Source organism: Oryx dammah, unplaced genomic scaffold, assembly GCF_014754425.2.
Source record: "Oryx dammah isolate SB20612 unplaced genomic scaffold, SCBI_Odam_1.1 HiC_scaffold_23, whole genome shotgun sequence".
NCBI classification, from domain to species: Eukaryota; Metazoa; Chordata; class Mammalia; order Artiodactyla; family Bovidae; genus Oryx; species Oryx dammah.
The window spans coordinates 55260916-55288680 of record NW_024070207.1 but is presented as its reverse complement, the minus strand read 5'-3'; the positions used below and the strand labels follow the sequence as shown (position 1 = coordinate 55288680).

Here is a 27765-nt window from a genome sequence, read left to right as displayed (position 1 = left end):
TTGGTAAAGTAATGTCTCTGCTTTTTAATATGCTGTCTAGGTTGGTCATAACTTTTTTTCCAAGGAGCAAGCGTCTTTTAATTTCATGGCTGCAGTCAACATCTTCCTTGGAAGATGCAAATCTAATTTCTTATATTCTGGATAGCAAATAAGATTGAAGGTGTCTTGTGAAATGTTTTTTTGTCATATCTCCCTGTATCTTTGTCCTTGTTGGTTTGTGAATTAAAATTAATCCTTTTACTCCCACTGTTAAGGCCTCAGAACAAAGCAAGAGCAAGTGCTTATGTTTGGCTATTTTAATTGGAAGAACTCTTAGTATTTAAAAAAATATTATGGTTTATAAGTTCTTGTGTATTTCTGTATAGTTATTTCTTAATAGTTATTTATTTCCTTTCAAAGTCAGTAGGTGGTCAACTCTTTTAGTTTAGTATGCATGCAAGTGGCTTTCTTGTGCCACCACTATTATACAATGGTTTAAATTTGTATAAGATTTATTTATTTACTTATTTATTTGCAATCATCATTGTTCTATACTCAACACTTTCTACCTCTGGAATCATGCCATTAGTCTTGGCTGTAGTTTCTAAATCTGTTCTCTAGGTCTTTTAACTTCCCTTTTATTGTATCAATTTCTTTTGTCTCTTGGTGTTTCATTCTGAGTCTGTTTCTCAAATTTTTTCTTTGGCCATACCCAATCGAGAGCTTATTCTATCTTTTGAGCTTTTATTTCAGAGTTTACAGCCTTGATTTATAAGATTTCTATTTTTTTTAACATCTACCATTTTTGATTCACAACTTTTTAATAAACTCTTGTTCTTGCTTTTTATAACCTTAATCCTTCAGTTCTTTGTGGAGGCTAGGCATTTATTTTCAAGTCCTTTTTCAAATTACATTATTTCTCTGAGACTGTAACCTCATATTTTTTGAATTTGTTTACTTTATTTTCAAGATTGCTTTTGTAGTCTTAGAATTTTAACTTGTTACAAGTTTACCATAAATAGGGAAAATCATAGTTATTCTGTCTGCTTTTCTTATCCCTTTTAATTCTTGCTGGATTATGTTTTATTTGCTCAATCCCCAGTTCAGGACCAGTTCTTATGTTGGCAGCTTGAGCTATTTATTGTTCCATGAGAATATCAAAGGTCTAATTTTCAAGCCAGTGGGTGGTGTAATGCAAGTCTTGGTTTGATAGCTATTTCTACTACTTCCTACCACTTTGACAATACCCTAGTTGCCAAGCTGAGCTGCTACAGTCATCATAGCATATTAAAAGTCACTATGCATAAACAGGAAATCCCTGCTTCACCTCATGATTTCCTGTCATGACCTAACTTCTCTATACTGCTATACATTCAATACTATTGGTTTATGTTACCCCCATAGGAGTTGAACTCCTAGATGCCTCTGTGTGTTTCCTAGTAGGTAAGTGACTTTAGTCTCCTCTGTTGCTAAGTTTCTTTTTTTGTTGTTTCAGCTCTATAAACATGTTCCTCTTTTCTCTTATTTACTATTTTAAGCGACTATGGCTATATTTTTATTTTAAAAGTATGTTTTGTGATTTAGCTGTCATTACTATATTTTATGTTTGGAGCTTAGGCAGGATGTTTTTCTCATGTGAACCTACAGTGCTAACTTGACATGATGATCCCTTGAAATTTTTACATGGCTTGTTGTTCAGTCGCCAAGTCGTGGCAAAGTTTTTGTGACCTCATGGACTGCAGCATTCCAGGTATCACTATCTTCCCTTCACTATTTCCTGGAGTTTGCTCAAATTTATTTCCATTTAGATGTCTGCTAATGTTTTTTTTTCCCCAAAAAAAGTGACTACTCACCGTTTGAGACCATGGTTATAAAGAGTTTTCACTGATTAGTTTTCCATCTTTAATCTGTAATCATATGTTCTAACATTAATATATCAGTATATGGGTATCACTTTCACTTGTGAAGCAATGGAGGCATGGACCCACTCAGGTTGGGTGAGGCAAGCAGATATTTTTGACTGTGAAGGCAGAAACATTGGACTTGCCTAAAACTGGGGCCCCAGACTGATAGTAAAGAAATTTCTGTAGGACAGATAGGCAGCAATGGTTATCTCAGCAGGAGAGAATTTTTGTGAAGCTAGGTGGAAGAGAGACTAGGAATATGAGAAAAGTCAGTCACCAGGTTCATGTTGGGAGAATGGCAATCCTTGTCTTATTCCTGGTCTTAGAGGAAATGCCTTCAGTTTTTCACCATTGTATATGATGTTTCCTGGTTGGTCATATATGGCCTTTATTATGTTGAGGTTTGTTGCTTCTTTGCTGGCTTTATGGAGAGTTCTTATCATAAATGGATGTTGAATTTTATCAAAAGCTTTCTCTGTGTCTATTGAGGGCAGTTGGTAAAAAATCCGCCTGAAATGCAGGAGATCCTGGTTCGATTCCTGGGTTGGGAAGATCCCCTGGAGAAGGGAAAGGCTACTTACTCCAGTATTCTATCCTGGAAAGTTCTGTGGATTGTATAGTCCATGGGGTTGTGAGGAGTCGGACATGACTGAGCAACTTTCACATTAAGGGCAGACTTGCTGCCCCACCCCATACCCACAACTGGCTAGGAGCATATCTAGCAGCTATGGGACGAGACTGCACTGTAAAAACCCAAAGAACATCAGAAGTGACACATCAGTGTTCACGGACTCATAGGCTCCAGCTGACGCCAATTCCCTGCCCGCCCTGACTGCTGGCTAGGTGACATCATTTAGCTGAACCAGACCTGGTGAGGCTGCTGTGGCAGGGGCCATACCCTGGATGCTTCCAGAGCAGCCAGATGAGCAGCCCTGGCAGCAGGGCTAGAGTGGCCATCTCTAGAGTGAAACAAGGCAGGGACCCATTGGAATCCACTGAGCATCATATCCATGTCTGGAGTGAACAAAGGCAGACCCAGCAGAATCTGCCCAGTATCACTGGCTGTGCACTGCTGCATCTGGAGTGACCCTAGGGGGGTCCATTGGCATCTCCTGGGCATTAGCCCTGGTGTGGTGGAGTGTAAGCTACTCTAAAAGTGAAACCAGGTAGTGGATCCATCCACAATCCAGGTGGTCGTCACCTGCCCCCAGCAGGTGGTGGCAGTAGGAACCAGCCAGTGACCTATAGCAGGCCACAACAACTTCCTGACAAATGGCATTGTGACCTTTTGGACAGAGATTTGAAGGTGGTGCTGGTGTGGATACTGGTGAATTGCTGGTGTCAAATCGGAACATTTAACACCAGCAAATGTGGACATTTGACACCACCAGATTTTGGAGCGTCCCACTGCTAATCCTCAAAAACCCTTAGCGGAATTTGGAATTCTAAAGAAGGTGGCTGCTCCATACCACCCATAGTTTCCAAACAGCTGAAGTGCTCTCTGAGTGGAATGCAGATCCACTAAAAGCTATGAAACTGTACAGTGGTGTCCCTTTGGATGGCTGCCCCAGGAACATTCAGCTTATTGCCTCACAGATTGACATGAAGCACAGATCTGTGCAGAGTGTAAATTAGATGGATAACTAGAAACCATGCTTTGAGAGGTTTCAGTGGCAGTAGTGGCACCAGTGTTGCTGAATCCAAGCTCTTACTGTTCACCATTACACAAGACAATAAATCGAGAGAAGAGCTGTTAGGGGAAGGAAGAGCTGCCTTATTTCAAAAGCCAGCAAACCAGAAAGATGGTTGACTAGTATCCCAAAGAACCATCCTGTGGGGGTTGGGTGCTTTTTTTTTTTAATAGATCAAAGAGGGAGAGGTGAGGCAGTAAAGTAGGAAAGATGATGAGTTGTTGTAAATATTTCCTAGTTCCAGCTAGACTCCAGAGAGGATATGTTCATTTCTTCTTTTCTGTAGTCATTCACTGGTGTGCCTTGTCAGGATATTTCCTGTGAGCGTAAAAAAAAAGGTATTTTAACTTAACACTCAGGCACAGGAGGCGGAGATGTTGGAGATGAGCCATTATGTACACTTTAAGCTATAGGCAATATCCTTTTAGTGATTAACTTGTAATGAAAGCAGTAAAGCACAAAGGTTAAAGTAGAAGAAATGGATCCACTACGGAGTCAGACCTGGGGTAGAGGCAGATGCATTGTCGGGAATTCAAAGCAGCAATTTTTTATAGAGGAGTTAGATGCCCAGCTAGACACGTAAAATAGAAGAATGGACACCAGTTAGTCAAACCGGCAAATCTGGGTGTGGTCCAGGACCCAGATGTCTCAATGGTGCTCCCTGGTGGGAGGGGGTGACAGACTGGGGCTGTGTGGCCAATGATGGATTTATTTCCTTTATATTTTAAAATAGGGTTTAAAATTCATGTAAAGTCTTCTTTTTCTGTACTTTTCTTAAATTCTGGAACAGACTTGTTTTGTACTGATTTATTTTTGGAGTAAATTTTTCTGGTTGCTGTTGTGGCAAAGGTGGTGTTTTCACCTTTGCCATAATAGAATATGTGCTCAGTTTTTGCAGTCATGTCCAACTCTTTTGTGACCCTATGGACTATAGCCTGCCAGGCTCCTCTGTCTGTGGGATTTCCCAGTCAAGAATGCTGGAGTGGGTTGCCATTTCCGCCTCCAGAGGATCTTCCTGACCTGGGGAATGAAGCGTCTGCTGCTTTGGCAGGCAGATTCTTTACCACCACACAAACCTGGGAGGCCGATAATACAATATAAATGTATGTAATTAAATTAACAATACATTAAAGGATCATACACCATGATCAAGTGGGATTTATCCCAGGGTTGCAAAGAGTTCAGAATAGCTGAAAACGCCCAACATGGAGTCAGAAACAAACACTTGAATGGCACCCCGCAGAGGGCAATATGGAGAACAAGAAAATAAAAGGGAGAAGAGAGTATTGGCTTCAGATTTAAACTGACGGAGACATGGGAGTGGTGCCTGAGCTGGGAACAGGGCCAGCCCAAATGTTGCTGAGGGCACAGAGGTGATTGCCCTGGGCATAGATGAAGAGCAGGTGGGTGATGTGCCCATGAACATGTGAACCACATACAGTGCCATTAAGTCCAAGAGGAGAACCCCTGTGCTTGATATGTTCGTGCTGCCTGGACTAGTAGCCTGTGAGCCTGAGGGTGAAGAGGCTGATGCAGAATGCCTTGAAACAGACCATGAGGCCTTCATGAAAAGCCGTCCTGCAGAACGAAAACGGATGATTAAGTGATTAAAACTAGAGTTAAGATTAGAAGAAGCAAACTAATTTTATTGAAAAAGTTATAACAGAGTAAAATATAAAAGGAAACCAAGAACCAAACAGATATTTCTACAAAGAACACATGCAGATTGCTACTAAACACATGAAAAGATGCTCAACATCATTCATTATCAGAGAAATGCAAATCAAAACCACAATGAGGTACCATCTCATGCCAGCCAATCAGAATGCCTGCCATCAAAAACTCTACAAACAATAAAGGCTGGAGAGGGTTTGGAGAAAAGGGAACCCTCTTACACTGTTGGTGAGAATGCAGACTGGTATAGCCACTATGGAGAACAGTGTGGAGATTCCTTAAAATACTGGAAATAGAACTGCCATAGTACCCAGCGATTCCACTGCTGGGCATACACACTGAGGAAACCAGAATTGAGAGAGACACATGTACCCCAATGTTCATCGCAGCACTATTTACAATAGTTAGGACATGGAAGCAACCTAGATGCCCATCGGCAGACAAATGGATAAGGAAGTTGTGGTGCATATACACAATGGAATATTACTCAGCTTTAAAAAAGCACACATTTTAGTCAGTTCTAATGAGCTGGATGAACCTGGAGCCTATTACACAGAGTGAATTAAGTCAGAAAGAGAAACACCAATACAGTATATTAATGCATATATATAGAATTTAGAAAGATGGTAACAACGACCCTATATGTAAGACAGCAAAAGAGACACAGACATAAAGAACAGACTTTTGGACTCTATGGGAGAAGGCGAGGGTAGCGTGATTTGAGAGAATAGCATTGAAACATGTATATTATCATATGTGAAATAGATCGCCAGTTCAAGTTTGATGCATGAGACAGGGTGCTCAGGGTTATTGCACTGGGACAACCCTGAGGGATGGGATGGGGAGGGGTTTCAGGATGGGGGGACACAAGTACATCCGTGGCTAATTCATGTTGATGTATGGCTTAGCCTCCAATTAAAATAAATTAATTAAAATAAAACAAAATGTTTACAAATATGGAGGGGTGGGGAAAGGAGGTTCCACTGAGAGTTCCCTGACTACCCCTCCCCTACTTGTACAGGGCACCCAGATCATTCTTTCTGGCAAGCCATTGCTTCAGACCTCTTTGATTCAGATGCTGTGGTCGTGACAACCCAAGACCCCTGGGTCCACTGTGGGCACAGATGTCCTTGTAGTTAGGACCATAGGGCACCTGCTCGTCAGAAAGGTGACAGCAAATCCACAAGAAACAACATTCCAGCGTGGGCCACAGCGAGTCCTTGCTGGCTCCCCAGGCATCCGTGCCCATTCAGGGACAGAGGATCCAGCAGGGCCTCTCAGTGTCTCCAAAGTCACCAACGCTAGTCCACTTGTCAATATCCCACAGCCCTCCTCACCATCCCTATACAACAGCCACCTCTGCTCAGGCCAACTGCACCCTCATCAGCGTAGCTCTGTGGTCACTTCTGCTGATTTTGCAGTTAGCCGGCAGGTGGCAGCCAAGCTTGCATGGGAGTAACCGTCGCTTTAAGTCCCTCCTCCCCCCATGCCCCAAATGAACATCCTGCCCAGCGTGGCCAACAACGAATCCATCTAGGTGGTTGGCCTTGAGGAGGTGGTGCCAAACCTGCTGGAGATGCAAGCGGGCAGGTTGTGGTGCTGTCCTGGGTGCCCTACTTATGTAAACACTCTAAGGTGGACTTCTCGTGTCGCTGGTGGGAGGAGAAGGGCGGCGCCATCATGTATGAGGACTGCATGGCGTCCAACCAGAAGGCACTCAACTTGGAGCAGCACTCGAAGACTGCCTTCTGTAAAGCCGTCTGTATTATTTCACCCTGATTCCTTTCTTCAGGGGTCTCCAGCCTCCAGGCTATGGACCAGCACCTATTCCTGGCAAGGTAGGAACCCACGCTGCATAGCAGCGGGTAAGCAGCCACGGGAAATCTAAGCTTCTCCACCTCCATTTACAGCCACACCCTTCTCTCTCCCCTATCTCTCTAATTATAGCCTGAGCTCCGCCTTCTATCAGATCAGTGGGGACATAATCAATATAATATGTAATGTGCTTTCTCGGAGAAGGCAATGGCACCCCACTCCAGTACTCTTGCCTAGAAAATCCCATGGATGGAGGAGCCTGGTAGGCTGCAGTCCATGGGGTCGCAAAGAGTCGGACACGACTGAGTGACTTCCCTTTGACTTTTCACTTTCATACATTGGAGAAGGAAATGGCAACCCACTCCGGTGTTCTTGCCTGGAGAATCCCAGGGACGGGGGAGCCTGGTGGGCTTCCATCGATTGGGTCACACAGAGTTGGACATGACTGAAGCGACTTAGCAGCAGCAGCAGTGTACTTTCTGCTTGAATAACCCCACCCCCCTCCATGAAAAAATTGTCTTGCATGAAACCAAGCCCTGGTGCCAAAAACGTCGGTGACCACTGCTTTTCAATCCATTTTTCTCAATTTTGAGAAAGAAACTGTCTTGCTCTTCTGGAATGGGTGTATTTATGCATGTGTTTGCAAAAAGTATCTCATTGTCATAAGTGGCATTTTAGCTGCATTAATACCCCAACAGAAAAAAGTAAATAGTCTTAGAACTCAGTCTCCTCTCTACTGTGGGAGCGATTTCCCTCTCCTTTTTGAATGCCTCTTCAGATATATCAATAAGTGGCATAGTCTCAGAAGTATTTGGAGATCCTGGGCCATAACCATGCTATAATGCTCCTAGTTATTTGCTGAGTGGCAGCTGGAAGCTGACATTGATGAATATAAAGATAACCTTCCTGTTTTTGTGTCTAATCTCCAAATTTCTCATTTTTAAATACAGGGAGGTTGGCCAAACAGTGTGCATTGCATATTCCTGTTTGTAAATCCTGCATCTTAGGGACAGACTACAAATCTTCCAATCCTTCGTCTGTCTGCCTGCAGCCCCAGGGACCTCTACTGAGAGTAGCTCTTTGGATGAGAGGCAGGACACCACAGTTGGCAAGGTGCATGTTTTTTAGTCTGAGTTCTGAGTTGGAAGGGGATATGAGTTAGTGAACTCTTAGAATACTTGTTGTTGTTCTTCAGTTGCTATGTTGTGCTGACTCTTTGTGATCTCATGGACTGCAGCACACTAGGTTTCCCTTTCCTTCACTATCTCCTGGAGTTTGCTCAAACTCATGTCCATTGAGTCATTGATGCCATCCAACCATCTTATCCTCTGTCTCCCCCTTCTCCTCCTGCCTTCTATCTTTCCCAGCATCAGGGTCTTTTCCAATGAGTCGGTTCTTCGCATCACATGGCCAAAGTTTTGCAGCTTCAGCATCAATCCTTCCAAAGACTATTCAGGGTTGATTTCCTTTAGGATTGTCTGGCTTGATCTCCTTGCTATCTAAGTAACTCTCAAGAGTCTCCTCCAGCACCACAATTTGAAGGCATCAGTTCTTCAGTGTTCAGCCTTCTTAATGTCCAACTCTTACATCCATACATGACTACCGGAAAAACCATAGCTTTGACTACAAGGAGATTTGCTAGCAAAGTGATGTCTTTGCTGTCTAGGTTTGTCATAGCTTTCCTTCCAAGGAGCAAGCATCTTTTAATTTCATGGCTGCAGTCACCATCTGCAGTGATTTTGGAGCCCAAGAAAATTAAGTCTGTCACTGCTTCCACTTTTTCCCCTTCTATTTACCATGAAATGATGGGACCAGATGCTGTGATCTTAGTTTTTTGAATGTTGAGCTTCAAGTCAGTTTTTTGCTCTCTTCTTTTACCCTCCTCAAGAGACTCTTTAGTTCGTCTTCACTTTCTGCCATTAGAATGGTATCATCTGCATATCTGAAGTTGTTGATATTTCTCCTGGCAATCTTGATTCTAGCTCATAATTCATCTAGCCTGGCATTTTGCATGATGTATTCTGCATATAAGTTAAATAAGCAGGGTGACAATATATAGCATCGTATACCTTTCCCAATTTTGAATGAGTCTGTTATTCCATGTCCAGTTTTAACTGTTGCTTCTTGACTCACATACAGGTTTGGCAGGAAACAGGTAAAGTGATCTGGTACTCCCATCTCCTTAAGAATTTTCCACAGTTTGTTGTGATCTATACCATCAAAGGCTTTAGCATAGTCAGTGAAGCAGAAGTAGATATTTTTCTGGAACTCCCTGGCTTTCTCTGTGATCCCGTTAATCTTGACAATTTGATCTCTGGTTCCTCTGCCTCTTCTAAACCCAGCTTGTACATCTGGAAGTTCTCAGTTCACGTATTGCTGAAACCTAGCTTGAAGGATTTTGAGCATAACCTTGCTAGCATGTGAAATGAGTTCAAATGTATGGTAGTTTGAACATTTTTTGGCATTGCTCTTCTTTGGGATTGAAATGAAAACTGACAGCTTCCAAGGTTTAAACAAGGAAAGACATGATAAAATTTGCCTTTTCTAAGGTAATTCTGACAGCAGAGAATGAATTAGCTTTCAAGGAAGTCAAAAGTAGATATGGAGGGAGAATTAGGTGATAGAGAAATAGCATTGGGTCTCACTCCATGGCGGTTTCAGAGGGGATGGAGAAAAGTGAGTAGTGAAAGTCAAGTCGCTCAGTCGTGTCCAACCCTTAGTGACCCCATGGACTGCAGCCTACCAGGCTCCTCCGTCCATGGGATTTTCCAGGCAAGAGTACTGGAGTGGGTTGCCATTTTCTTCTCTGGCCTGAAGAAATATGGAACGCTTCATGATTTTTCGTGTCATCCTTGCACAGGGGCCATGCTAATCTTCTCTGTATCGTTCCAATTTTAGTATATGTGCTGCTGAAGTGAGTAGAGTAGAGAGATATTTAGAAGATAAAGGAGATCAGTCCTGGGTGTTCACTGGAAGGACTGATGTTAAAGCTGAAATTCCAATACTTTGGCCACCTTATGTGAAGAGCTGACATTTGAAAAGACCCTGGTGCTGGGAAAGATTGAGGGCAGGAGGAGAAGGGGATGACAGAGGATGAGATGGTTGGATGGCATCACCGACTCAATGGACATGAGTTTGGGTAAACTCTGGGAGTTGGTGATGGACAGGGAGGCCTGACATGCTGCAGTCCATGGGGTTGCAAAGAGTCGGACACTAATGAGCAACTGAACTGAAGATAAGAGAGAACTGATCAAGAGGTAGGAAAGTATACCTCACTCAGAGGGTTGTTATGCAGCTTAAATAATTTAATAAAAATACAGTGCTCACAACAGTGCTTGTTATAGACCATGTTTCTTTAGTTTTAAGAAGCACATTTTCTCCCCATATTTTAATATTTCTGAAATCAGGACAAATCTTACCTATCAGTGATGTACTGTTATTTACTTGGTGGCACTTCTGTTTTCTTTGTGGTATGTAAAATATTGGTGTGTCAAAATCAATGGCATCTTAGATTGAATGAAATATAGTAATTTTTGCTGCTAACAATATTGTTTATTATTATTACTAATATTCTGAAAAAATCTAGGAGGAGCTAAGCTCAGGCACATAGATATATAATGAATACAAAACTGCCTAAAATAAGGAATATAATGGAGTGACAGAGTGTACAGAGAAGGTACAATCAATGAACATATACTTACCAGTTGGGAAAAACTGACTTTCATTATGGGAGTGCTTCTTAGAAGTGAGGTGGAATCCTGTCCATTCCTTTCCTGTCCATTAGCTTTCCACAGGGCTTGGTACAGAGTAAAACTGAGTGTAAAAACATTATTTAAAAATTATAAAAAAGAGCTGAGTGTGAAAGTGGGAAGAGTTGACTATGAAAGACTACTTCCTTTGGGAGTTAATCAGTTCACCTGTACTTGTGGACACACAGCAACCTAAGCAGTTTGATGTTAGAGTGCTTCTTGTAAAGACTAGATATCTCTTAATCCCAGAAGATTAACCCTGTCTTCCTTGCAGCTTCCTTTACACACTAAGCATAACTATAGTTTCTTAACAAGAATTTAATCCTCACAATCAGTAAAGTAGCTGACTGTATGACCAATTTCACTTTGATGAAAATATAAGGTCACACACAATTATTTTTATCAAATATGAACCTGCATCTGCATGACTCCAGAATGTTTCTCCTATACCATGCTATATCTTAAAATGCCAGTTCTTTAGTTAAAGGGTAAAATTTGATCTGTTTTTGAACATCCTTAAAGCTTTTCAATTACTCAACCACTATTTTTTGGTTGCTTATATGCCAGGCATTATGTAGGGAGCAGGAGATGAAGGAATAAACTAAATAGAACAAGGATCTTGTTCTTATGGAATTTATAATCCAGAAGGAGAAGATAATGGCATCCCACTCCAGTACTCTTGCCTGGAAAATCCCATGGGCAGAGGACCCTGGTGAACTACAGTCCATGGGGTCGCTAAGAGTCGGACACGACTGAGTGACTTCACTTTCACTTCCCACTTTCATGCATTGGAGAAGGAAATGGTAACCCACTCCAGTGTTCTTGCCTTGAGAATCCCAGGGATGGGGGAAGCCTGGTGGGCTGCCGTCTGTAGGGTCGCACAGAGTTGGACATGACTGAAGTGACTTAGCAGCAGCAGAAGAAGATAGAGGAGACATAAAAGAGATGAGTTCGATCCCTGGGTCAGGAAGAGCTCCTGGAAGAGGGCGTAGCAACCCACTCCAGTATTCTTGCCTGGAGAATCCCATGGACAGAAAAGCATAGTGGGCTACAGTCCATAGGGTCAGAAAGAGTTGGACATGACTGAAGTGACTTAGCACACATGCACAGGAGAAGATAGACGATGTGATGTTAATTACACAAATAAAATAATTGAAAATTATGAGAAGTAATAGGAAGGAAACACAAAATTCTTTGATAGAGGAAAACAGAGGACACATAATTAGATGGGACAACTCAAGATAGCCTTTCTAAGAAGACGGCAAGATAGGGGCATAGAGTAGGAATACAGAGATTTTAATGTGGGCAGATCTCCAACTGGGGAAGTAAAATCAGAAACCGGGAGAGCAATTTATTTTTTTTTTTATTAAATTTATTTATTTATTTATTTTTCATTTTTACTTTACAATTCTGTATTGGTTTTGGCATAGATTGACATAAGGGCATTGCACTACACTAGAGAACCTGGCAGTCACCACTTTAGCCAATTGATCAAACTTAACATCACAACATAAAAAATCATGTGTTCTCTGTTGTGATACATTAGAAAGGACACAAAATTGATTATGTGCTGTTCTTGCCAAAACCCCATAAACCCAATATATTCATGAGAAAACATTAGACAAACTCAAACTTAGAAACATTCTACAAAATAACTGGTCTTTTTTTCTTCAAAAATGTCAATGTCATGAAAAATAAAGACAGTTTAGGAAATATTCCAGATAAAAGGAGAATAAGGAGATATGACAACTAAATGTGAATATGATACTAGATTGGATCTTATACTGGGAAAATAACTGTAAAGGACATTATTGGGACAATTGGTGGAATTTGAATATGGACTCTATATTAGATAATAGTATTTTATCAATGATAAATTTCTTCATTTTGATAATTCTATGTAAGTTGTAATGTGTGTGTGTATGCACGTGCTCAGTCATGTCCGACTCTTTCGACCCCATGGACTCTAGCCCACCAGGCTCCTCTGTCCATGGGATTTACCAGGCAAGAATACTGGAGTGGGTTGCCATTTCCTACTCCAGGGGATCTTCCTGACCCAGGGATCAAACCCACATCTCCTACATTAGCAGGCAGATTCTTTATCATTAGCGCCACCTGGGAAGCCCAATAAGTAGTAATAGAAGAGTATGATATTGCTCTTTATGAAGCATGCAATGAAATATTTATAGATATAGAGGTCAGTTCAGTTCAGTTGCTCAGTCGTGTCCGACTGTTTGCGACCCCATGGACTGCAGCATGTCAGGCCTCCCTGTCCATCACCAACTCCCAGAGTTTACCCAAACTCATGTCCATTGAGTCTGTGATACCATGCAACCATCTCGTCTTCTGTCGTCCCCTTCTTCTCCTGCCTTCAATCTTTCCCAGCATCAAGGTCTTATCAAATGAGTCAGTTCTTTCCATCAGGTGGCCAAAGTACTGGAGTTTCAGCTTCAACGTCAGTTTTTCCAATTAACACACAGGACTGATCTCCTTTAAGATGGACTGGTTGGATCTTGCAGTCCAAGGGACTCTCAAGAGTTTTCTCCAACACCACAGTTTGATAGCATCAGTTCTTCGGCACTCAGCTTTCTTTATAGTCCAACTCTCATATACCGTACATGACTACTGGAAAAACCATAGTCTTGACTAGATGGACCTTTGTTGGCAAAGTAATGTCTCTGCTTTTTAATATGCTGTATAAGTTGGTCATAACTTTCCTGCCAAAGAGTAAGTGTCTTTTAATTTTATGGCTGCAGTTACCCTCTACAGTGATTTTGGAGCCCCCCCCCCAAAAACTCTGCCACTGTTTCCCCTGTTTCCCCATCTATCTGCCATGAAGTGATGGGACCAGTTGCCACGATCTTTGTTTTCTGAATGTTGAGCTTTAAGCCAACTTTTTCACTCTTCTCTTTCACTTTCATCAGAGGCTCTTTAATTCTTCTTCACTTTCTGCCATAAAGTTGGTGTCACCTGCATATCTGAGAGTATTGATATTTCTCCCAGCAATCTTGATTCCAGCGTGTGCTTCATCCAGCCCAGCGTTTCTCATGATGTACTCTGCATATAAGTTAAATAAGCAGGGTGACAATATACAGCCCTTACCTGGGGCCAAACTGTGGTGGAAGTAAGGAAGATAATGGCGACCTCCTTCAAAAGGTCCCATGCGTATACTGCTACACTCAGTGCCCCCAACCCTGCAGCAGGCCACCACCAACTCACACCTCTGCTGGAGAGAGGTACAGTGTGGCAAATGTTTATAACTGATGACTCTGGATAACCAGTATGTTCTCTTCTTGGAAGTTATTGAAAATTTTAAGTTATTTCAAAGTAAAAAAGTAAAAACAAAAAAAAAACAGTTAAATAAAAGTGGAGTAGGGAGGTTATGCTTGAGTAGTTTGTGATAGTATTGTGACAACAGCATGGGAGTGGGGCAATGGAAAGGTAGAATTTGATCCATTTGGGGCACCATTTAAAAGTAAAATGGGCAGAAATGGTTGATGGTGTAGATATCATAGATAATATAGAAGGAATTGAGTAATTGGTATTGAAAGAGGTAGTAATGGCATAGAGTTCACATTTATAAAGTCATTTATGTGTTTTTCGACCATGGCCAAGTAACTGGACCTCTAAGACTCAGTTTCTAATGTATAAATTGGGGATAATGCTATGTATTCATGGAGATGTGACAAGATTAAAATTACATTGGCAAAACATTTGTATGTTAGTATTCATTGAGTCTGGGGATGCTGCAAGGAAAAGCCTTCAACATTTTGCCATTAAGTGTGACATTTGCTGTAAATTTTTTGTTGATTTATCAGATTAAAGAAGTTTCTTTCCATTTCTAGTTTGCTAATGGTTTTAATTAGAAATGGCTATTGCATGAAAAGCATTTGATAAAATTCACCAATTGAAATGATAATATGAATTTTATCTTTAATGCTATTATTTTGAATTATATTGATTTTTCAAATATTAAAGCTTGCATCCTTGAAAGGAATCCAACATAGTTACAACATATTATTCTTTTCATATACTGTTGGATTTGGTTAAGTAATATTTTGTTTAAATATTTTACATGTATATTTGTTAGAGGTATTGGCCTGTAAAGCCTTTTTATGTTCTGGTCAAATTTTGGTGTGAATTAAATTCTGATCTCAGAATACAGTTTTATTCTATGGATTCAGTTGTATAAAGATGATGTTATATGTTTGTTCAGTGTTTGGTAGAAAGTGATAGTGAAGTCATCAATGCCTTACTTTTTAAAAAATTGATATTTTGAAGTATAGTTGATTTATAATGTGTTAGTTTTCAGTGTACAGCAAAGTGATTCAGTTACATATCTATGTATCTCTATCTCAGATTCTTTTCCCACTAGGTTATTATAAAATATTGAGTATAGTTCCCTGTGCTATACAGTAGGTTTTTATTAGTTACCCATTTTATATATAATAGTGTATATATGTCAGTCCCAATCTCCCAATTTATCCCTCCCCCCACCTTTCCCCTTTGGTAACTGTAGGTTTGTTTTCTGTTTGTGAGTCTATTTTGTAAATACCTTCATTCGAACTTTATTTTTTTTTTTTAGATTCCACATATAAGTGAAATCATATGATATTTATCTTTGTCTCTAACTGATTTCATTTACTATGATAATCTCCAGGTCTATCCATGTGGCTGCAAATGGTATTATTTTATTCTCTTTTATGGCTGAGTAATATCTTCTCACTCTCTTTATCCATTCATCTGTTGATGGACACATAGGGTTGCTTCCATATCTTGGCTATTGTAAATAGTGCTGCAGTGAACATTGAGGTGCATGTATCTTTTCAAATTATGATTTTCTTCAGATATATGCCTAGGAGTGAGATTGCAGGATTGTATGGTAGCTCTATTTTTAGTTTTTTTGTGGAACCTCCATACTGTTCTCCATAGTAGGCAGCACCAATTAACATTCCCACTAACAGGGTAGGAGGGGTCCCTTATCCACACCCTCTGCATCATTTATAGTTGTAGACTTTTTGATGATGGCCATTCTGACTGGTGTGAGTTGATACCTCATAGTAGTTTTGATTTGCATTTCTTTATTAATTAGTGATATTGAGCATCTTTTCATGTGCCTTTTGGTTATCTGTATGTCTTTGCAGAAATGTCTATTTGGGTCTTCTGCCCATTCTTTATTGTGTTTTTTGTTTTTGAGTTTTATGAGCTGCTAGTATATTTTGGAGATTAATCCCCTGTTGGTTGCATCATTTGCAAATATTTTCTCCCATTCAGTAGGTTGTTTTCCTTTGCTGTGCAAAAGTTTTTAAGTTTAATTAGGTCCCATTTGTTTATTTTTGTTTTTATTTCCATTACTCTAGGATGTGGATCCAAAAGTATATTGCAATGATTTATGACAAAATGTTCTACCTATGTTTTCCTGTAAGAGTTTTATAGTACCTGGTCTTACATTTAGGTCTTTAATCCATTTTGAGTTTGTTTTTTGCATAACATTTTGTATTACAGAATGTTCTAATTTCATTCTTTAACATCCTGTCCAATTTTCCCAGCACCGCTTATTAAAGAGACTGTCTTTTCTTTATGGTATATTTTTGCCTTCATTGTATAACTTTTCAAATGTTTTTTTATTGAGATATAATTAATACATAATTTAAAGTACATGATGCAGTGGTTTTATACATGAATATATTGTGAAATGGTTCCCAACGTAATATTCATTAACATATCCTTCACCTCACAAAATTACCATTTTGTTGTTTTGTTATTATGGTGAGAATATTAAAGCTTCCTTTCAGAGCAACTTTCAAGTGTACAATACAGTATTGTTAACTATAGACACTATGCTGTACCTTAGATCTCAAAACTTTCTATAACTGAATCTTTACCCTTTGACAAACATCTCCTCAGTTCCCCTTCCTTAAGTTCCAGCCAAACACCATTCTACTATCTGTTTTTCTAAGTGCAATGATTTAGATTACACATATAAATCGTGTGTGTGTGTGTGTGTGTGTGCACGCGCGCAAGCTCAGTCGTGTCCGACTCTTTTGCAACCCCGTAGACTGTAGCCCATCAGGCTCTTCTGTTCATGGAATTATCTAGGCAAGAATACTGAAGTGGGTTGCCATTTCCTACTCCAGGGAATCTTCCTGACCCAGGTATCAAACCCTTGTCTCCTGCATTTGCAGGTGGATTCTTTACCACTGAGTCAAATGAAGTCATCCATAAATCACATCATATAGCATTTGTCTTTCTCTGTCTGACTTATTTTACTTGTCTGATGTCTTTAAGGTCCACTCATGTTGTCACAAATGGCAGAATTTCCTTCATTTTTAGGCTGAATAATATCCCATTTTACATATATATCATATATTCTTTATCCATTCATCTGTCGATGAAAACTTCGGTAGTTTCCATGTCTTGACTGTTGTGACCAGTGCTGCAAATGAACATGGGAATGCAGGTGTCTCTCCAAGAGTAATTTAATTTCCATTGGATATATGCAGAAATGAGATTGTTGGATCATATGGTAGTTCTACTTTTAAGTTTTTGAGGAACCTCCATACTATCTTCCATAGTGGCAAAGCAATTTACATTCCCACCAATAGTGCACAAAGCTTCATTTTTCTCCACATCCATGCCAACATTTGTGTCTCTTGTCTTTTTTGATATTCTAACAGATGGAGGTGATATCTTCTTGTGGTTTTGATTTGCATTTCCTTAATGATTAGAGGTGCTGAACATCTCTTCATGTACCTTTTGGCCATTTGTGTATTTTCTTTGGAGAAATGTCTATTGAAATCCTCTATTTTTTAATTTGATTTTTTTTTTTGCTATTGAGTTGTATGTGTTCCTTATATATTTTGGACATTAATTCCATGTCAGATACACAATTTGTAAATATTTTATGCCATTGTGCAATTTGCCTTTTTATTTTGTTGAATATTTATTTTCATGTGTATAAGCTTTTTAATTTGGTGGAACCCCACTTTTTCATTTTTGCTTTTGTTGCTTTGTGGTTTTGGTGACATTTCAAAAATAAAAAGTCATTGCCAAGACTAATGTCAATAAGGTTTTAACCTTTATTTTTTTTCTAGGAGTTTATCAGTTTCAAGCCTTATATAAATCCTTAATCCATTTTGAGTTAATTTTTGTAAGTGGTATAAGATAGTGACTCAGTTTTTCTGCATGTGGTTGAACTTTGTGGAGACACTGAGCCTGGTCTTTCCTACTTTGCCATCTTGATGACATCCTTGAAAGGGTTTTAAGATACAGGATCAATTTCTTTAATATTGTGTACTGTTCTGATTTTTTATTTTGATTTGAATCATTTTGATAGCTTGAACCTTGCTAGAAATTTGTACCATTTAGTTATATTTTCAAATTAACAACATGAAATTTTTGTAGTATCTTAGTGATATTTTCAACATCTGTAGGACCTGTAGCTTACATCCCTTTTTAAATTTCACGTTATTTGTGCTTTCTGTTTTTTCTTCATTGGTCCTTCTAGAGGTTTATCAACTTACTTATTTTTTTTTCAAAGAAACAATGTTTGGTTTTTTTGATCCCCTTCATTGTATATTGTTTTCTGTTTCACTTATTTCTGGCCTTTCTAATTTAATTTTTTCTGCTTTCTTTGGGTTTAATTGGCTTTTCTTGTTTTAGCTTAGTAAGATGATGCTTAGCACAGTGATTTCCAACTTTCCTTCTTTGTTAATGTGTTTTTAGGGTCACAAATGTTCCTCTAAGAATAACTTTAGCTGTAGTCCACAAGTTTTTGTATGTATTATTTTCAGTATTATTTAGTTTGAAATATTGTCTAATTTTTAATGTGATTTTCCCATAGAACCAGGGTTATTTGAAAGTGTATTTCTTCTCCTACCCCATTTTAACAGCTTTATTGAAGCTAAATTGGTATATAATAAATTACATATGTACAATTTGGTATATTTCAGAATACTTATATACCCATGATTAAGATAATAAACAATAATAAATATAATGAACATGTTATATCTCCCAAAGTTTCCTCCTATCATCTCCTTCCTCCAAAACCTAAAATTAAGTGTATTTCTTATTTTTCAAATGATGGAGGTTTCCTAATGTCATTTAATTATTTATTTCTTGCTTAATTACACTGTGATCAGAGAGCATACTCTATAGAATTTTCAATTCCTTGAAACTTGTTGAGAGTTGCTTCTTGGTCTATAAAAGAGGTCAGGAAATTATGGTCCACATGCCAGGAATTGCTTATTAGACTATTTTTGTATGATCCTAAATCTAAAGATGTTTTTTACATATTTACAAGGTGGTTTAAAAGAAAAATATGTGATGATGATCTCATGAGGCTCACCAAGCCTAAAGTGCTGCTGCTGCTGCTGCTGCTAAGTCACTTCAGTCATGTCTGACTCTGTGCGACCCCAGAGATGGCAGCCCACCAGGCTCTGCTGTCCCTGAGATTCTCCAGGCAAGAACACTGGAGTGGGTTGCCATTTCCTTCTCCAGTGCATGAATGTGAAAAGTGAAAGTGAAGTCGCTCAGCTGTGTCAGACTCTTTGCGACCTCATGGACTGCAGCCCACCAGGCTCCTCCACTCATGTGATTTTCCAGGCAAGAGTTCTGGAGTGGGCTGCCATTGCCTTCTCCGACCTCATACTTTAGCCACTAGATAATGTCTCTCAGTGTGGGATCCAATGCTCACTGGCATCAGAAGTATTTATTATCAAACCCTTTAGAGAAAGTTTGCTGACCTCTGGCCTAAAATACATTCAGTGTATGCAAATATTCCATGTGTTTATGAAAAGAATATATATTCTGCAGTTGTTGAGTATAGTGTTCCACATATGTCAGTTAGGTTCAGTTTGTTAATGTTATTCAGATGTGATATATCCTTACTGATTTTTTTTTCCTTCCATTCCATCAGTTACTGAGAAAGATGTATTAAAATATCCCAGTAAGATCTTGTATTTGTCTCTCATTGTGGTTTTGTGTAGCTTTTCTTCATCTGGTATCTTACTTCATATCTTTTGATGCAATACTGTTGCATACAGATTTAGAATTGTTATATCTTTCTGGTGAATACAATCTTTTATCATTCTGAAGTGTCTCTTTATTGCTGGTTATGACTTTTGCCTTAATGTCTATTTTGTCTGATACTGATTTAGCCACACCAGCTTTCCTTTGATTAATTTTGTTTGGTATATCTTTTTTTATTGTATTCTTTTTCTGTTGTTGTTGCATTCTTTTTTTTTAAATCTCAGTTTTATTTATTTATTTTTACTTTACAATATTGTATTGGTTTTGCCATACATTGACATGAATCTGCCATGAGTGTACATGTGTTCCCCATCCTGAACCCCCCCCCCCACCTCCTTCCCCATCCCATCCCTCTGGGTCATCCCAGTGCACCAGCTCCGAGCACCCTGTATCATGCATCGAACCTGGACTGGTGATTCGTTTCACATGTGATAATTTACACGTTTCAATGCCATTCTCCCATATCATCCCGCCCTTGCCCTCTCCCACAGAGTCCAAAATACTGTTCTATACATCTGTGTCTCTTTTTCTGTCTCGGTGTATCTTTTTTCATTCTTTTATTTTCAACCTTTATGCATCCTTATGTTTTAGATGTATATCTTCTTGTAACAAAGTTTTTGTATATTCAGTATGATAATTGCCCTTAATCAGAACATTTAATCAGTTTATATTTAAAATAATTAGTATATTTGATTATAAATACACATTATTATAGAATGTCTTCCATTTGTTCTGATTTTTTTAACAGTTTGCTAGGAAAATGGGTATTGAGTTTATGGGAATATGATGTCTCTGCCAGATACACAACATGATGCATTGTGGGATCTCATGTGATTTGAGATTGGTAGATGTGAACCTGATGTAAATATAGGGCTGAAGAAGTAGTTTGGACCTGACCATGCAGTTAATCTGTGCCTTGGTTAATAATTTTAAATTTCCTTAAGATTACTCTGAAGTCGTTGAGGTATTTAAAGTGGTGAGAGAGCTACTGACAAAATGAGATTTTGAAATGCTAAACTTGGCTACAGTGTGTAGAATGGATGAGAAGGAGATAAAAGTAGATTACAGTAAACCATTTATTATGATCAGATTCAAGGTAGATGCTTAGCAAATATTTCTTGTGTGAAATGAGGCTGCAGCCGTGGTCAAGAATGAGTTTATGACAGCTTGCACTAGGGTTGTGGTGGAACATGTGAAGAGAAGCAAATGTTTCTGAAAGAGGTTTTTGTTGTTCAGTTGCTCCATTGAGGCCGACTCTTTGTGACCCCATGGACGGCAGCATGCTAGGCTTCCCTGTCCTTCAACTGTCTCCTGGTGTTTGTGCAAACTTATGCCCATTGAGTCGTGATGCCAGGCTTAGAATGTGTTGAAGAGGGATGTGTGAAAGATGACTTCTAGGTTTCTGATTCTGCAGTTGGATGGGTGATGGTACCATTCACTGAGATAAGGAATAATGGAAGAGTATTTGGTCCTGGAAAAATGCTGGGACGCAGAGAAAATTAATTCAGTTATATGGTTCAAAAATAAAATAATGATATACAAAATAAAATTTACTCCTACCACAGTCTTTAGCAATCCTGTTTTCTTCCCCGTATCTTACAAGAGCTAACAGGCCATGGGGTCGCAAGGAGTTGGACACAACTGAGTGACTGAACTGAACTTTTAAATTAATGTATTATTCTTCTATAGTTTTAAAAATGCAAACATCTTATTTTAGAGTGTATTTATCTGATTACTCTTGAAATTGAATATATGTTTGCTATCCATTTGTAATATTCTGTTGTTAATTTTTTGTCCATATCCTTTGCACAATTTTGTATTTTGTGACATCTTTTACTTACTGACTCAAATAGCTCCTTATGTGTTAGAAATGTTAATATTTTGTTTCCAAATCCAAGTCTATTATTTATTTCTAACTTTATAGATGAGGTCTTTTTGTTATAGTGAACTTTAGTGTGTACTTAAAACTCTTTCTTTTCATGGCTTATGAGTTTTAGGCATTACTTAGCAAACTCTTCCCCACCTCAAGTGTACATTCATTAATTGTTAATTACATGTAGTAGCATTATATTCCATTGTGCACAATGAATTTTTTTCTAAATGGATAGCAATTAGTTCAGTGCAATTTACTGAATAGTCTATAATTTCCTCGTTGGTCATAAATTGTTCCTTCATCTTACTCTAAATTCCTATATATACATATGGATCTGTTTGGGGGACCCTCTGTTTAATTACACTGATTCTTTTTTCTATTTTTACCTTAGTACTAAATTTTAATTTTTTAAATTTGCTTTTTGAATAAATAACTCTTATGCAAAAATCATAATTGGAAGAGTAAAAAGTGGTATACAGTGAAAAATAAGTCTCCTTCTCATTTTACCCAAACAGCCACCCAGTTTTCCTCCTAGGAGGCAATTCCTTTTACCAGTGTTTTCTTGCATCAACCTATCAACATGAAAATATTCTAATACTACAATGTTTTATTTTGTTAGATTTATAGTATATTCTGGTCTTTGTTAGATCTAATGACCTCTTACAGTTTTTTAGGTAGTTGCAAGCAATTTCTTATAAACCTTAAAATAAACTTGACAAGTTTTAAGAAAATGATGCTGACACTTACTGGGATTTCATCGAATTATGAATAAACTTGAGAACATTTGTATCTTTTAATTAGCTCTCCTCAGCCAGAAACATTCTATGTTGCCATTTATTTAGATCTCTTCAGTAATTTTGTTTGGTTTGAAGTACATATAGGATAAAATAAAATCATAAGTGTATTGCTCAATGAATATTTCTCAAAGGTACAAACCTGTGTAACCACCATCTGGATCAGGAAATTTAAAAAAATAATAACATCTTGAATCATGCCTTTATACCTTTTCTAAGTCACTGTCCACACTCCCCTCCCCAAAGACAACTAATATCTTGACTTTTTAAGCTACAGATTAGTTGCATCTGTTTTTGAACTATATTCAAAGTTCAAAGTAAGTGGGATAATACAGTATAATATATATACTCCCTTGTATATGGCTTGTAGCACTCAATATAATGTTTTTAGACTCATTTATGTTGTTATACTAGCTATAGTTCATTAATTTTCAGTGCTGTTTAGTAATCCATTTTATAAACCACAATTTATATATCCATTCTACTGTTGATGATGGAATTTTTATTGTGTCTAATTTTATAGTATGAGAAATGTTTAGTAAGATATTCATTTACAATTTGTGGTTGAACATATGTCTTCATTTCTATTGTTTGTATAACTAGGAATGGGATTGCTGGGTCATAGAGTATGCCTACATTCAACTTATTAGAAACTGTCAAGGAATTTTACAAAATTTTTGCAACAATTTACATGTCTACCAGCAGTGTATAGGGGTTCCTGTGACTCTCCATTCTTTCTATCACTTAGCACTGTTAAGCTTTTAAAATTAGGCATCATAATATGCACATTTTAGAGACTTTTAGTAGTTTTAATTTGTATTTCTTAATACTTTATGAGCTTGATCATGGTTTCATATGCTGTTTATACCTTTTAAATTTTTTTGAAAAACCTTTTTCAAATAATTTGTACATTTGTCTAATTTTAATCAATTTTATGTTATATTTTAATGAATTGTCCATTCTTCTAAATTTTCACATTTATTGACATAAAGTCTTTAAAAAATAACATCCTCTCATATTTTTGGTTTCTTTTGTATCTTTATTGATATATACCTTTTCATTCCTAACATTGGGTATTTGTTTTCTCTTCTTCATTATTCGTCAGTCTTGCTAGCAGTCTTTGTTTTCATTTTATCTTTTTTTAAATTGAGATATAATTGACACACAACATTATATTAGTTTAAGGTATACAACATAATGATTCAACATTTGTGTATATTGCAAAACGATCACTACAGTAAGTCTAGTTAACATTCACCAACACATAGTTACAGGTTTTTTATTATTGTGATGAGATCTTTTAAGATTTACTCTCTTAGCAACATTCAAACATTTTTATTATCTTTTTTTTTCAGACTATGCAGCAATATCTTTTATTATGTACAGGTTTTTAAAATTATTTTTAATATCTCCTTACACAGACAAAAAAATATTGTGTAGAATATTTGAACTTGTAAACTTTATTACTGTATAGAGAAGGCAAAATTATCCCTACAGCACGCTTAACCAGGAGGCCAGTTCATCTGCTGACCTCTAAGAACATGGAGGTGAACATGATAGACAGACTGTCCCCCATCTGAACCTTCATTCACCACCATTTGAGACCCCTTCTTCAGGCCCAGATCAGCAGCACATTTCTTGCCAACAATCATCAAATGCCCAAGAAGACTTTTATCATCATCTACTGCAGAAATCTAGGATATATCTTTCTTGGGTATCACCAGAAACTGTTGGTACTTGCGGGGATATGTAATAGAAAGCAAGACACTGTGGCCGGCCAGGGAAATGGTTGGGGGGCTTACTATTATCTTTTAATTGAAGTATAGTTGATAGTTCAGTTCAGCCACTCAGTTGTCTCCAACTCTTTGCAACCCCATGGACTGCAGCACGCCAGGCCTCCCTGTCCATCACTAACTCCTGGAGCTTGCTCAAACTCATGTCCATCGAGTTGCTGATGCCATCCAACCATCTCATCCTCTGTCATCCCCTTCTCCTCCTTCCTTCAATCTTTCCCAGCATCAGGGACTTTTCCAATGAGTCAGTTCTTTGCATGAGGTGGCCAAAGTATTGGAGTTTTGGTATCGGTCCTTCGAGTGAATATTCAGGACTGATTTCCTTTAAGATGGACTGGTTGGATCTCCTTGCAGTCCAAGGGACTCTCAAGAGTCTTCTCCAACACCACAGTTCAAAAGCATCAATTATTCAGCACTCAGATTTCTTTATGGTCCAACTCACATCCATACATGATGACTGGAAAAGCCATAGCTTTGACTAGACCTTTGTTGGCAAAGTGATGTCTCTGCTTTTTAATATGCTGTCTAGGTTGGTCATAGCTTTTCTTCCAAGGAGCAAGCATCTTTTAATTTCATGGCTGCAGTCACCATCTGCAGTGATTTTGGAGCCCAAGAAAATAAAGTGTCTCACTGTTTCTGTTTCCCCATCTCTTTGCCATGAAGTGATGGGACTGAATGCCATGATCTTAGTTTTCTGAATGTTGAGCTTTAAGCCAACTTTTTCACTCTCTTCTTTCACTTTCATCAAGAGGCTCTTTAGTTCTTCTTTGCTTTCTGCCATAAGGGTAGTGTGATCTGTATATTTGAGGTTATTGATATTTCTCCTGGCAATCTGATTCCAGCTTGAGCTTCATCCAGCCCAGCATTTTGCATGATGTACTCTGCATATAAGTTAAATGAACAGGATGACAATATACAGCCTGGACATACTCCTTTCCCGATTTGGAACCAGTCTGTTGTTCCATGTCCGGTTCTAACTGTTGCTTCTTGACCTGCACAGATTTCTCATATAATGCTATGTAAGTTAGAGTTGTCTAATACAGGGATTCATCATTTTAAAGGTTATACTCCATTTATGGAACTTCCCTGGTGGCTCAGATGGTAAAACGTTTGCCTACAATGGGGGAGATCTGGGTTCGATCCCTGGGTCAGGAAAATCCCCTGGAGAAGGAAATGGCAACCCACTCTAGCACTCTTGCCTGGAAAATCCCATGGATGGAGGAGTCTTGTAGGCTACAGTCCATGGGGTCGCAGAGAACCGGACACAACTGAGCGACTTCACTTTCACTATACTCTATTTATTGTTACTATAAATATTGGCTGTATTCCCTTTGTTGTACAATATTGAAAGGTTGTTGCTGAACCACAGAAGATGCTGGGATTTTTGGCCTTCAGAGGAGAAGAATTCAATCTGGAATGAGAGATGAGGCTTGATTGCTCAGAGCTTTTGTGTGATGGAGTTTTATAAAAGTATAAAAGGGATAGAGGAAGCTTCTGACATAGACATCAGAAGGGGGCAGAAAGAGTACCCCCTCACTAGTGTTGGCAATGGAGTTACATACTTTTTAATTACTTATTACAGTGAATCAAAAGAATGTCTGAAGGTTGTAAAGACTTTACTAGACCCACTCCCATAATTTACATTTTAAGATAATAGGATTAGCTGAAAGGTTTTTTTTTCCAGAAACTGTCCTCAAGCAGGATACATTATTGTTATGTAATCCTAACGAATGTAGAGGGAAAAAAAGTTTGTCCTTTCCTCCTCCTTGAGAATTCCAGACCCCTGTCTCCTTGGGGACCACCATACTTCTGTTGGGACCTAACCTGAGCCATGACAGGCTCAACAGACCACACTAGGCCTAAGCCTCAGGTTCTTGTAAGCATGAGTCATAATTCTAGGAAGCCCCACCCTAGAGAGTTCCCCCTGGTGCCAAACCAGATTAAAACCTGAGTCATGATTTCCTGGGAAAGTCCCCGATGGTGCCAAACTTGAGCCAATCCGGATAGGGATGCAGGATTTGGAAATCGAGAGCTGTATGGCTCAGCCAATCATTACCTGCCAGCTGTACTAAGAACTGCCTGTATAAAAGCAGCTGTGAGTCAGAGCTCAGAACTCTCGTCAAGACTCCACTGCGCTGGATGAGACTTGAGCCCTAGCTCGAGCTAGCAATAAACCCCCCTTAATGTTTTTGCATTGCTGTGGACATCTTATTCTCTCAGTTTTGGGGACTCGGACACTGGACATAACACTTCTTATCAGCCTGCCTAGGAATTGACTCTCTCAATATATCTTTGTATCTTAGGTTAAATAATTTAAGTTTGTTAATCATTTCTTTGCAGAGCAGTATTATAATAAACCACCGGTGCTTTGGCTTGTGACAGTTGACATGAAAATAGAAATTATCACAGCTGTAATTTTTACCAGTGTTGTCCTTGAGTTTAGGTTGAACCTATACCATAACAGGATTAACCCTCCTTTCTTGTATTGTCCATATGTCTAGATTACAGTTTTTCAGATAAGCTCACAGATGGTTACATAGGACCTAATTGGCAAAGGAAGGGATATAATTCTTATGTGGGATTTTAAAACTCTTCAGTTCTGCTCCTTTGTTCTGTGTGATTGTTGTTATCCTTGTATAATCCAGCAGTGACTGTAATAGTGCCTTAATCATAACAAGAATTTAGAAATTTATTCAAGAAATGATACCAGAGCAGCCTATAACCTGACATACTATGCAGAATGGTTTAAAATATGCTTTAACAGAGCAGGTAAACAAATGTATAGCTGACATCTGAGCTCATAGCCACCTTCACTTCATTTTTGTCTAAACAAATCACTTTTATACTTAATGGGGAGCCAACCAGCTTGAACTTAAGAAAGAATAATAGGTCTTGACGGAAAAATCTATCAGATTTCTTTTAACAGAAAACAGATGTTAGATAGGAAACTTCTTTATATCTTGCATTAAAGGAACAGGAGAATGATTTTACAGGTTTTAGAGTCCACTGTGGCTCCTTTGCCTGTGTGTGAAAGGGCTTTCTTGGTGGCTCAGGTAGTAAAGAATCTGCTTGCATGCAGGAGATCCTGGGTTTGATCCCCAGATCGGGAATATTCCCTGGAGAAGGGAATGGCAACCTACTCCAGTATTCTTGCCTAGAGAATTCCATGGACAGAGAGCCTGGTGGGCTACAGTCCATGGGGTCACAAAGAGTCGGATACGACTTTGCTTCTGTGTACTGAACTGTAACTTCCTCCAATTTTAAAGTAAAACTGGAGAAGGAAATGGCAACCCACTCCAGTGTTCTTGCCTGGAGAATCCCAGGGACAGGGGAGCCTGGTGGGCTGCCATCTATGGGGTCGCACAGAGTCGGACATGACTGAAGCGACTTAGTAGTAGTAGTAGTAATCATTTCTTTAGACTCTTACATATATCTTTATTGATTCCTGATGGCCTAAAAT

The 27765-nt window shown here is 38.7% G+C and overlaps 1 protein-coding gene, 1 non-coding gene and 2 pseudogenes across 2 annotated transcripts in view; 3 read left to right on the top strand and 1 right to left on the bottom strand.

Annotated features, from left to right (window-relative positions):
• The window catches only part of LOC120881579, a 29929-nt pseudogene extending 26236 nt beyond the window's left edge, over positions 1-3693 (top strand).
• Positions 1-27765, top strand: part of GABRA3 (gamma-aminobutyric acid type A receptor subunit alpha3) — a 243619-nt gene that overhangs the window by 26555 nt on the left and 189299 nt on the right. The window lies entirely within an intron of this gene.
• On the top strand, positions 5053-7027 carry LOC120881578 (annotated as a pseudogene).
• On the bottom strand, positions 9879-9985 carry LOC120882731. The gene has a single exon (XR_005725584.1). It is a non-coding gene; the product is annotated as a U6 spliceosomal RNA (small nuclear RNA).